Genomic DNA, 13,392 nt, shown 5'->3' with positions numbered 1-13,392 from the left:
TCCAGAAATGAACATTCATGAGCATCTATAACTTTTAAGTTCAGAATGAGAATGTTGAAATGCTTCTATTTTTACTGCACCCTGGTCAAACAGAAAAGAGATTAGAAGCTTTTGAGATGTACATATACAGAAGAATATTGCGAATTATTAAGGGTACAAAAAATCAACAACAATGAAGTTCTAAATCGCATGCACAATCGCATGAATAAAATAGAATAGAAAAAAATGCAGTATCTGGGTCACATTATGAAGAGCCATGGTTTAAAGACCTCAGGTTGTGGCTTAAACGTTCGTCAATAGACTCATTTCTTCACAAAAGTAGAGTTTAGTAAGAAGAAAATGTTTCGAGACACAGTGCCTCATTGTTTGCTGCATTCGTCCATCAATTCAGACAAAAATATTTCAAAAACTGTTGTTGTCATGTAAAAATAATTGAAAACTTTATTTAATTTTTTTATGAGCATGTAAAATTGAGAAAGTGTCGAAAAACTTCTCCATGTGCCAATTGGAAAATTTTATTTTTTTGTTGTGTCTTGCTTCAAATCCTCTCACTTGCACTCATATATAAAATTTAACTCTCAATGCGCAGCACACTTTCACTAGGTTTACCTGGTATATCTGTGTAAATATTTAACGATGTTTGTGTAATTTCTGTCTATGTAGAAGTTCCTTCTTTGTCAAATTATCTTCCAATTTAATATTATTGGTAGTGAATGATACATTTGATAAAGACACGGTGTTGTCGAAACAATTGTCATGTCATAATATATAATTTCGTGAAAATCTGAACTTTTAATTCTTATTTATTTTGGTGAATGCTACCTTCTACTATCCATAACAACTACTAAGTAAATTCGCCGAAATAATTTCCCAAAATATCCGAATTAGACAACATTCTTTTTAAAAATCCCTTTTCGTTTTCAATATGGACAATTATTATAGTCTCTGCCCTTTCCCTGAATACACCACCTTAATACCTGTAGACATGCCTGGCATGAAAGCTTGACGAGCACTGGTTATATTTTTGTTTTGTCATATTTTATATTCCTTTACCTAATTATACCTTTACCAGACAAAAAGCATATTTTTAAAATTGGTCCATAAAATGTTATCTAGGCATGGCACATAACGTTTTCACTTTCTCATAATAAAGAATTATCGGATTATCTTTTCGTTGGTGTGAAATTTTGCCGTTTTATAACTAATCGTATAATGCTGAAAAACCTGCGGCTTAACGGCAAATACTGATGTATTAAACTAAGCAAATGTATTTATAAAGGCGCTACATATATATAACATATCAAAAATAATTTGATTCACTTCTGAAATAGTCTGTAAAAACTTTGGAGTGTTTGGTAGAACCAAGTTTAAAAAGCAAAAAAAAAATCTTATGTTCATGTTCATTCCTTTAGGGGTGTGACTCTGTAACCGAAAACGGTAGAGATAGGAAAATAAATACCGTTTCTAAAGTCACCTATTACCTTATTTTTCCCATCAAATAAATGTCTAACATACAATACGTTTACAAGCATTTTTTGCAAGCTTTTTAATTACCCTTGTGATTTATAAATAATATATGGCCATGTCTGAGCCCATATTGTTTTCATAAATCGAATTTAACGCAATTACTAAATAGGAAGCATTTAGGTGGTAAATAATGATTGTAAAGTCCTACGCCAGCTGACATTTTTTTCTTCCGAGGATCTTTAAGAAGAAGTACGACGAAGTAAAAATGCGTATTAACAATTAAATTATCAAAGCAACATATCCACAGTTTCTATATAATAGACAACCACATGGTTATGGAACTACGCAATATCAGGAGTGATGTTTTGCCAATGTTGAACAAAATAAAATAAAAATTCACCTAAATGAATATCATATCGTCACTGGTGTGTGATCAGTATCAGTGTCAACTATCAAGTGGCATAAAGTTTTATTTTATTACTACAGTCCATCTGCCCTAGCGAAAACATAAGAATATTTTTTTATTTCTTTAACTCTCACATATTGGAAACCATGCCAATCGACAATAACTCAGTGCCAATAATTCACAAGGAACATCCAATTGAGCTCAAATATGCGAACTACTTCGGTGAAAGAACAAATAAGCGAAACTACTAAAAAAAATTCGCAAAACGACTGTTACATAAATCGAAAGTAGGGCTTAATCAAGTTCTCTCTATTTGGCAGCTGTTTCGTATAAAAGAATAATAAAAAGTCTTCGTTATAAATCAGTGGAGTCTAAAATGAACGCAAAACATTGAAATCGTGTTTGATATGACATTTAGTTACAGAAAAAGAAATAAAATGTCAAGATGTGGTAGGTCGTTGAAAACAGCATTTCAGCCCAAATGCTATCAAGGCATAATACAGAATTTAATATAAAATAAAATCAAATTAAATAAAAAATAATTGGTAGAAAATTTAAAATGTATTAATAATATTCCGCGTTGAATATCGAATAATAAACCAGTGAGTGACTGAAGAAGTTTGTGCACATGTCGCATATTCGCACTGTTGCTATAACACTTAGTTATTGGGTACAATTTGCAAAGCAGTATTAATTCATTCACTGAGTAAGTGTGGCGTGCCCACGAGAACTTAAAGGTTAAAATAATATGGTTGTTTAAAATCTGTTTGGAAATGGACTGTGTAAATAATAGAGTATAATGTACAACAAAATCGATAAACGTCCAGCACAGCGGAGAGGTATTGAATAAATAATAATTAAGAGTTAGGATTGCATACTAACGGGTGGTCAATAAGAGTTTCCACATTACAATCTGAAATATTTTTGAAACGCCACTGTATTTGTTTATTATCATATGGGATTTCTAACCTCAAAACATAAACAAAATTAGTCATGAAGCAATATACGACTGAACAACGTGTAAAAATTGTGCAAGCATATTATGAAAATGGTCGATCAAGAAAAAATGCATTTCGGGCTTTACTTGAATTTTTTGGCGAGCAAAATCGACCTTCTGAGATAACAATTTGGAATGTGGTTCAAAAATGTGAGCGAACTGGATCTGTAACTAACCTCAAAGTCCCTCATCATGCTCGTGCAGGTCGGTCAGATCAAAATATTGCCATTGTTCGCGAAAGTGTAGCCGAAAATCCAAACATATCGATTCGTCATTGATCGCAGCAAGTGGGCCTTACGTATTCAACCTCACAGCGAATTTTAACAAAAAACTTGCATCTACACCCATGTAAAGTCCAAATAACTCAGGAGTTGAAACCTAGAGATCACCAACAGGGCCGCGTGTTTGCAGAATGGATACGAAAACAAGGGGTTCATTTTTCAACGAAAATCGTCTTTAGCAATGGGGCACATTTTCACGTTGGTGGCTTTGTAAACAAACACAATGATCGTATTTGGGGATTTGAAAATCCAAGAGAGATTGTTGAAAAAGCAATGCGTCCTCAAAAAGTGACTATTTGGTACGCATTTTGGTGCGGAGGAATAATTGACCCTTTTTTTTTGAGGATAATGCGGAGAACGCTTTTACGGGTAATGGTGATCGCTATCGAAACATGATATCTGATTTTTTCTGGGAGCAGTTGGAAGACATTGAAGATTTGTGGTTCCAACAGGATGGAGCCACTTGTCACACATCCAGAGAAACGATCCAATTGCTGCGGGGCAAGTTTCCTGGTCGGATTATCTCACGTAACGGCGATATCAATTGGCCGCCGCGATCATGTGATCTTACTCCCTTAGATTTTTTTTGGGTTATCTAAAAAGCAGAGTGTATAGAAATAAACCAAACACTATTCCAGAGCTGAAATAGGAGATTAGACGCGAAATAGCTGGCATAGAACCTGAATTGTGTCAAAAAGTGATAGGAAATTTCAATAAACGGATTACGTCATGCCACATGAGTCGCGGGGGTCATTTGAATGACATCATCTTTCATATCTAATTGTAATACACTAATCTAAAATAGCAAATAAAAATGTTTGTATATTTTTATATTCTTCCGAGTTTTTTTTATTTTTTTAATATGGAAACCCTTATTGAATCACCCTTTATAATTGAGAATTAGGATACTTAACTTCGTAACTTCGCCTTGTCTTCATTAAGGTCGTCGCATGCAGCCATTTTTTGTCTAAACTATGACTCAACCAAAACCTGAGTTGCCAAATGGTATGCAGGACTGTGACAAACTCAATTAACATTTTCTTGCAGCATTTTCTACCACACATACCGGTGGCAATTTATTTCATAATATTCAAGCAATGCACCATAACGCGTCTGAATGTTACTTCCCGTTACTAATGGTTGTTGAGTTACGATCAATAGTTTTCAGTCATAAATGTAATACCCCCTATGACTGAATATCATTTTTAATCATTTATTTGCAGATGACTTTCAACTATATCTCAGTTTTAATTCCACGGGTCTCAACATTGCAGAAAATAAAATAAATCATGATCTAAAGATCATATATAAAACTATAAGTGACATCACCATTGCACACAAACTTCACCTCAATAACTCTAAATGTCTGGTCGTTTCCACAGCGTTCACAGCGGTGTTGTCAGTTTTAACACTTTTACGTTACACTTCATAATTTTATTATTTCAAATGGAATGCTCCATTTATTTTTGTTGCAAGGAATTCGGCATCTTGAATTCAATAAAGTCTTATAATTTCAAAATTTTCAAAACCTGGAAGTTTTTGAACATGCATAATTCAAGCAGCAAGCAGTGTTATCAGATTTACCACTGTTAATAGAAACAACTTAGAATTTTGTAAGTATCTGAACATTTAAGCGTTCAGGTACTTTTCACTGAACAAGCGGTGTTGCCGTAGCTCACTAATTATTGGAAACAAAATTTTGAATTTATTAGATCTTACTAAATTCAACATGCGCAATTTATTGGAAGCAAAAGAGATAGGGCATTCCATTTAAAACAAAAAAAATATCGGCATTTTTGAATTCTGCATGTTCAAAAACCTCCAGGTGTATTTTTTTGGTTTTTTGTTGCTTTGTGTTTTTTGTAGAATTTTATTCTTCAATAGTAACTAAAATCTACCGAAAATTCCTAGTAACTTATCGTTATGCAGTTACCACCAAGATTCAGTTTTATTAAATATTTGCTACTATTTTTTCAAACTAAAACATAATGTTCTATCCGTTAATATATCAAGAGAACCTGCATGCATAATTAAAGTGACAAACTCATACATTGAACAATGTGATTTTACGTAATAGTTTACCTAAAACTCAAAAAGCTCTTAAACTTGCGTCTTTAAACTTCTACCCAGAACTTTATTAACTCTAATTTCGTACATTAACTTAACTACCTTCATTAAGGAGTTTATTATGAAAAGCCAAAAGCGGTTATCAAAGTTTTATTCGTGGAATTTGTGGAGTTACCAGATCGAATAACTGAAAGTTGGATTTATCGTGAAAAAGCAATTAGGAGGGTAGCAACTATTTCTTTCAAGAATTTGCTAAAACGAAATACCAGAAAAGCTTTCGCTTTATTTTCGCGTAAAAATGAATTCAAATTGAACGCAAAATTTTTAATGTAAATTTGGTTGTCTAACCACAGCTCTTCAGACTTTCTTTTTACATTTTCAACTTTGTGCAGCCGGCAAAGTTTTAATGTCATGTATGTTGTTGTAGGCCTATCAGCTGGATGCTAAGATTCAAAACTTTTTGATCTGGCTGTATATAAACAGTGAATTCATTTCTCAAAAAAATATACGATACTACACAATAACCAACATGTTTTTTTCATAGAAAAATCGGCTAAACATCAATTTATTAAAACATTGTTGTATTGTAAAAAGATACGCAGTAACGGGGATATTTTTAGAATGTGACTATGGTTGTCTGGATAGAGATTTACTGTTAAGGAAATAGGAAAGGTATTGAGTTATGTATTAGACAGATTAAATTAGATGTTTTCATCCTATCTTAAAGGGAGAGTACAGGTAGTGATAGAATGCTTAATCCAGAAAGTTTGAAATTCTAGCAGACGAATATGGAATTACCCATTGTAGTATTTTATAGTTGTTTTTTTTTTTGCCATTGTCGTTTTGGTACGATATGGCCTTTCTGACTACCGACACATGTTAATTGTGTCACCTTGAATGTCCACTCTTGATATATTTACGGCGTCTATGTATTCCGCCCTGTTTTCGGTTAGCAAATCTTGGTGATACTGCGCACATTAACGTATTTGGATTGTTTAAATGTTTGCACTAGGTTGATTTGCTTGTTGAGGCTACTTATAACTTTTCATGCTTCTGTACGTTTCGTGCCTCCCAGGTATGTGTCAATTTCCTTGAATTTTTGTCCCATATCTCATTTTTGGCAGTGGTCACTAACGCCCGAGTTTTCCTTTTTGCTTTATTATATTTGTTTTTATTCTCCTCTGATTTTGGATTAAGCCACTTCAGTTAGGTTTTCTTTTTTTATGTTACTGCCAATTAGGTCTCTTCATTCCACCAGCTTTTATGCCTGTGTTTCCTTCTTATTCCTAATACTTCTTTAGCCGTATCATGTAATCCAATTATTATGTTTGCGAGTATCTCTGAAACGGTCGTAAGAGATTCGCCAAGTTTCTGCTCGAGTCTTCTTTTGTATAGCTCTCTAACACTGTCGTACATAAAGCTTGCCAAATTGTATGTTAAATACTTTATTTGTTTGAGCTCGCCCGTGTTTCCATTATCATTTTTGTTTTTGTCGTAGGTGAACGACATCCGGAATTTAACTTATTCTTGTTCCTTTACTACTATTTCTAATTTGCCTCTCAGTCCTTGAACATCCCACAACCCAAAATCATAATGCGCTTTCGAAGCCGTTTTCGTCTTTTATTGAATCAGTTCGGATTTCCGAGACTTGTGCTGGATTTTTTAACATTACATTTGTTTTCCAGAACCTAGAGGACCTGGTAGTTTTTGTTTGAAGTTTCCTTATTCTAGAATGGTTGTCGAAAATGACTGTAGAGACCATTCTTCTCTTTTTCAATTCTTCCGCCATTGGACATTGATGTGCCATCTACTCGCTCCGCCGTTGTCCTTGCTTCGTCTGTACCCTAGACAAGGGCCCTCACAGGGTGCTATCATCCGGGTCAGATAAGGTTGTTACTCCTCCCCTTCCTGTTCCTTTTTTTGTTTAATGAGGCCCCACGCTCGGAACTGGAAAATAAAAATAAAACAAACGTAACAATCTTTAAAAAAAAAGCACTAAAGCACTCACTAAACAAAGTGAATTCAATCGAATTTGAGTTCTTGGCAAGTATTTAAATAATATAACAATAAAAATATTATATTTTGCAAACTCCAAATCTGAACAGGGAAAAATATTCCGGTAGCGTCCGAATAGAATACAAAAGATATTTCCATCACCGAAAAGAACAATGAGAGATTTAATGAAAATGGACAGAATTCAATCGTGTCGCAGTATCTTTCGAGGGATGAAACTTAATCATTTTTCACCGTTTAAAAAATTCTAATAAACTAACCAGTGATTAACAAGCGAAGAAATCACAGAAACAGGACTACATTTAATGCCTGTTTAACTTTATAATACGCTGCAAACTTATTTATTTAAAACCCACGCTAATCAACTTTTACCACCGATAACAGAACAGCACGAGGAAACATCTGGTTAAATAAAGCGCATAAACACAAACAAGAATGTATTCTTTAGTCACTTGATCATTCTTACATTCTTAAGCAGTTCTTAAAGTCATTTAAACTTATCACGAAAATATAACAATTGTCATTATGTAGACAACATAATAAAAATACACACAGTAGAGTTTTTAAGGTAATTTTAGGTATTCTTGTAATAAATAAACGTGAAATACAAAATGGCGAGTTTATAAGGCCATATTCAAAACAGATATCAGCAATAACACTGTCACTCTTGATCTTTTCAGATTGTGGAGTAGCAAAACTAATCAAATTGGAATCATAACAAAAGGAATATGGTGCTCTGTTGATCCTATGATTGATGGTTCTTATATATATTTTTTTAAACATTCTCAATTCTAGCATCATATTTAAAAAATAGTATAACCACAGAGCTATACAGAAGTAAAATTTATGTAATGTAAAAAACCTCAAAATCCGCGTGACTCCTTATGTAATTGTATCAATGTGTTGCTCAAAAACTCAAATTACACCAACATTCTTTAGTGATTGCTTCCGAATGATATTACGACCATCAGTAGCAATATTAAATGAATTGAAAATGTGTGTATTTATGGTAATTAAACAGTTGTCATTTCATTTAGAAAGTTATTGCCTTTATAATTATCCTTATATTTAATGTGTAATACGCTACTCAGTTTGGGGTAAGTTCACCTTGTTATAATTTTATGTACCAAGTTAAAAATAAATATTATTATAAATATTAGCAAAAATTGTCAAAATATTTATACAACAGGCAATGAGAAAACTGTGTGTTCTTTTTCTCCTTTATTTCAATTTATTAAATTTATTTTTATATTTCGACTACAATAAATTCATTCGTGCAGTTTAAATTAGTAATCCGGTGTTAGCTGAATTAAGAATGATCTTCGATTTATTGCAGACAGTTCTTATTAAAATAGATTGTTCTCTTTAACAGTTTTTTTTTTGTAATTAATTTATTTGCTGGGAAAAGTACAATATTTTTCAAAATGGCGGCTGTATTTCAAACTTTTAATCAACTTGCTCGCTAATGTCGCAAAACATTTGGATTTTTCTGTTATTTCCCTTTTTTTCTGAAGTTAAATCGTTCGTACAGTGGATGTGTTTTGCGAAAAAACTAATTTTCGAACATCGTCAAATTTGTAGCAGGCAAAGGTCAAAAATAGATACGTAGCAGGAATGAAATGATTTGCAATCATATATCGTCAGTTCCGATCAACTCAGTCGTTTAGAAAAAAAATGCGGCAGTGAAAACATTTGATAGTCGGCTCTTGATTGGATAGTGATAAATGAGTGCTCTGGAAATGGCAGTTTACGACTTACACTTTTCTGAATGGTCCTTTGCAAAAATAGTTATTATTTGTGCAACAAAACTCATTCACGTTTAATAAGTAATGAAAACAAAAATATTTAATATTAACTACTTTGTATTAATAAAGTGTAAACTAAAATTTCATATTCATTAAGTACATACTTATAAATAGAAAGAAAAAAAAGACCCAAACAGACTCCTCTGAAGCAAGTAATAGCTATTTTTACATTTTGAAGGGAATAATGTTAATATAGTTGAGCCAAGTCGTTACTGAAATATATCAAATATACCAGACCGGTGACGAGAAATAATTATTCCTTTAAATGTAAGATTTAAGTTGTTCATATCTGTCCTAAAAGTTATTTTTTCTGAAGGGTATTCAGGGTATTTCATTTTAATGATATTGAAATTAGATGGTTTTTCATTTTCATTTCAAATGTTGACAAGATTTGCTAAACAGTTCGATTTCTACAACGAAAATTACCACAAACATAATCGTTGACAGATAATATTAAATATCCCAAAAACGGTGAAACATGAATTATATCTAATTTTACGGTATAACAGGAAGTGCCGCCATATTGAAACTGGTAGCAGAATTTCGCTCTTAATAAGAATCTACAACATACATTATTGAGGCAACATCACATTTTCAGTGAAACTGATTTTTGATTGATTATAGGTCTCAAACAGAATGATTTGAAAAGTGAAATTAATCCGCTTCTTCAAAAGTTTTTTCATTTAAAAACTATAATTTTATAAAGCTATTGAAAAAATGACACGTAAATCGATTAAAAAATAATTTAAATAAAAGTCTAGAGTGTCACATTCTCAGCGTCGCAAAACAACAAAAAGGGTCTGCCCCATATGAAAAAAAATATCTAAAGAAATAATCACTAATACGTGAGGAGTATTGGGAAGCTTGATACCAAGAGGCCAGTATCGAAAAGGGCCGCCACGAGATTTAATTCAAGAACTTTAAATCAATGAAACCATCTCTAATCGCCAATAAGTTTATTCCAAATGGTATTAATAAGAAACCTAGTGTACTAGTAAATATACAAACAAGACGCCCATCTGTATTCCAAATATTATAAGCTTAATAACCTGCCACAACAAAAAACAATTGGCGATTGTTGTTGGCTCTACGATTGTGACTACTCTGAATAGATGATAAAAAAGCAAATAGCGCGTTGGTGGTTGGTAGGTCGCCATGTAACATATTAACAAATGGTACGTAAGTGCGCAGTCACCAACGTTTGTGCCTTCCTAATCTATTTTCATTTGTCCAATTTTAATTAAGTTTATTCCTAATAAATATTTATATTTCCTACCTTAAATAATGTTAGAACTATATGACACGCCGAAACAAACAAGTCGTTTCCAAGAAGAAGAGTGGAAAAAAGAAAAATAGTTGTGCATTGTATGTTAACGAGGATTCAAAAAATTTTTTTAAGCAGTTGCTAATTGAACCACCAGTTGCTAACTCACCAAAACTCACCGAAACTAACCGGAACTATATAAGACACCATTTATCCAATTTTTTAAGCACGTTCGGTAATTTTTTCCTAATTTTAACAAGTTAGCCCACATGTTATTTAAGCTTGTTCGTTGTTTTTTTCTTCGATTTTTTCAGTTTTCCAGTTTAACCCACACCTCATGCAAGAAATTCGATGCCTTCCAATTCTATTTTCATCCATTTAATTTAATTTTGTTCACCTCTAATAAACAGTATAATAAAATAATGTTAAAATTGTATGTGACATGCTGCAACAAATGCGTCGATTCCAAGGAGATTAGTGGGAAAAGAAAAACTTATTTCTTAAATCGTTGTGCATCTATCTTTTACGAAGGTTAAAAACATTCATCCAATATTTTTAAGCCTATTCGTTGATTTTTTCCTATATTTTAATTTGAAACAGTTAGCTCAGCCCACCCAAACTTAGGTGCCTCTAAATTCTTGTTTAGTTTATCCAATTCAATTAGGTTCATTCCCAATAAACATTTTTATTTTTCATATGCTATATGATATACATGACATATGCATTACATATTTAAAAGCGTTGTATTTAAAAATACATTTTTATGAAAACAATATACACAAAAACTTAAAAATTAGCAACTCTCCATCGCAAAAACGAGGAATTTACAAAAAAAAAAACTTAAATTTCCAAAGCAAAAATTTACGAGGGCAGCTATCAAAGTTCTTAGAAATTTAGAACAGAACACTTTAAAAGCTTGCGGATACTTAATTTTGTACTCGCTTATTGGGACTAGCCCAGAAAATCGTGTTTTGTGAGTAAAAGTCCTAAATCTAAGAAAAAATCTTACCATTATTCTTTCGGTCAGAATATGAAAATTCATCATTTTGTCATACAGGATCAATTCTTGTTTGTTTTGGTAGTAGTAAAGCTTTGTTTTCAAGCGCCATTATAGGAACGTCCATGTAAGACAAGTCAGGGGTGCCTAATAGAGACTTCCACTTCCCACACAGAGCGTATTGCGAACAGACATTTGGCCCCATAATTCGGTTTCACAAAAAAGTCCCAGTTGGTTGGTTGTTGGTTTAACTTTACATCTATGTTTAGGTAATAAGAGGGGTACCTAATTGGGAACTTTGTTTTGAAAGACTCCAATCTCTTTTTGTTTTGAACAATGTCATGCATGTATTTCATCATTCTTATCTTGACCGCCACACGAGTGGTAAAATACTTCAACGTGTTTTATCTCGTGGTCAGGGTAATTTCCAAGAAAATTATCTAACATCGAAAGAACTTCGTTACTTCCCTAAGCAGTCATTGTTTTTGCATATACGTAAAAGATTGATTCTGCATTTGCAATCTTTCTGGTACTTAATTCTCGAAGCTCTTTCTTAGTCGTAAAGTAATTTGCTCTTCATTTTGTGGGGCTTATTTTCATTCTCCAATGTTAGCAAAGATTTTTATATATCGGCAAGAAGTGTTGACATTTTATTTTCCAGTTTTAATGTTAGATCTTTTTTTGCAGTATTCTGATTACGAGTATTGGTATTGGTATTGGTATTAAAGGGGGGCGCCCTCGCGGGCGTCCAAGCACTTAGGCCAGCAAATGGGCCCGTTCTGCCCCCAGGCTGCTCTAGAGGGCGTCCAGAATGCCGCCCCTCCTATAGAAGGTCAGTAACTCCTTTAGCCCAATACCGTGCACTGAGTCCGGATCGATCAGGGCCGTTCCGAAGACTCCCAATCTTGCCCATGTCAAGGCAGGGCACTTGGTGAGCAGACGATACGGGGTCTCCTCCCCTTCCATGCACCACCTACACTCCGGGTCGTCTTCAATGCCTAGCACGCAAAGATTCCTCCTAAGCCTGCAATGTCCTGTGTAGGCCCCTGTTAGTGCTCTACACTCCCTTCTGGTCAGTCTAAGCAGCTCTCTGGTCCGAGGAAGGGCGGGCCCATCCATCATAAGCCTCACCTGCCTCATTCCCGGAGCAACTCTCCAGCCCCCCGCCGCCCGGTCTCTCGCCCAGGCTTCGAGAGCTCCCCGCCTCACACACGGGGCGATCCCCAAGCGGGGCTCTGGTCCTATATGCCTATGCGGGGAGCCCTCCGTGGCTAAGGCGTCCGCTGCCTCATTGCCCCGGATACCGGTGTGACCCGGGGCCCAGACTAACGTGACCTTCCTCTCCTCAGTACTCCTTTGCAATCTTTTATCAACAAGGAGCGCGTACTCACTGACTTCAGTGCCATAAGTGCAGCCCTACTATCCAAGCAGAAGAAAACCCTCCTGCTTCCGTCGTGGAGCCGAAGCACCTCTCTGGCCGCCATCAATAAAGCGAAAATTTCCGCCTGAAACACAGTGCAGTACTGACCCATAGGGACCGACAAGCTCGATCCCGTTGTCTCGCAGTACGCTCCAGCTCCGGCCAGATCTGCCATTCTGGACCCGTCCGTGTACCAGACAAGTTCATCCCAGGAACCGACTCTGCCCTCTCTGGTTCGACATAGAGTCCTCCCCACAGACACACCACCCAGTTATTTCCGGGAGCAGAGCCCTGGTACAAAGTGTTAAGTCTATGACCGAGCTCCGACCCGTCGTGAAAAACGTGGGTTTTACCCCTCTGTTGGCCACCTGCAGCCCTGCCGAGGCCATGAACTCCACGAGGTCTCCCCCCCTTCTATTCGTTGCCGCGCTGCCCCACAAAACGTGGCGAGCATTGCTGTCGCAGCCAATCAAAAGAGGAAGATTCGCCTCCTCATAGTAGGAGACCAAGTCACTGATCTCCTGCGGAGCTGCGGTCGCCTGGAAAGTACGCAGAGGCGACTACTACCTCCCTCACGCCGTCCCGAGTGGGGGATCTGACCAGAATTGGAACCAGGTCCCTGGACGCCTTGTCCCTTAGGAAAAAGGCCTCCAGCCCCATGGTTAGTATACAGGC

This window comes from Cylas formicarius, unplaced genomic scaffold, assembly GCF_029955315.1.
Source record: "Cylas formicarius isolate icCylForm1 unplaced genomic scaffold, icCylForm1.1 PGA_scaffold_4__25_contigs__length_36172078, whole genome shotgun sequence".
NCBI lineage: Eukaryota > Metazoa > Arthropoda > Insecta > Coleoptera > Brentidae > Cylas > Cylas formicarius.
Note: the sequence above shows the minus strand (reverse complement) of the source record.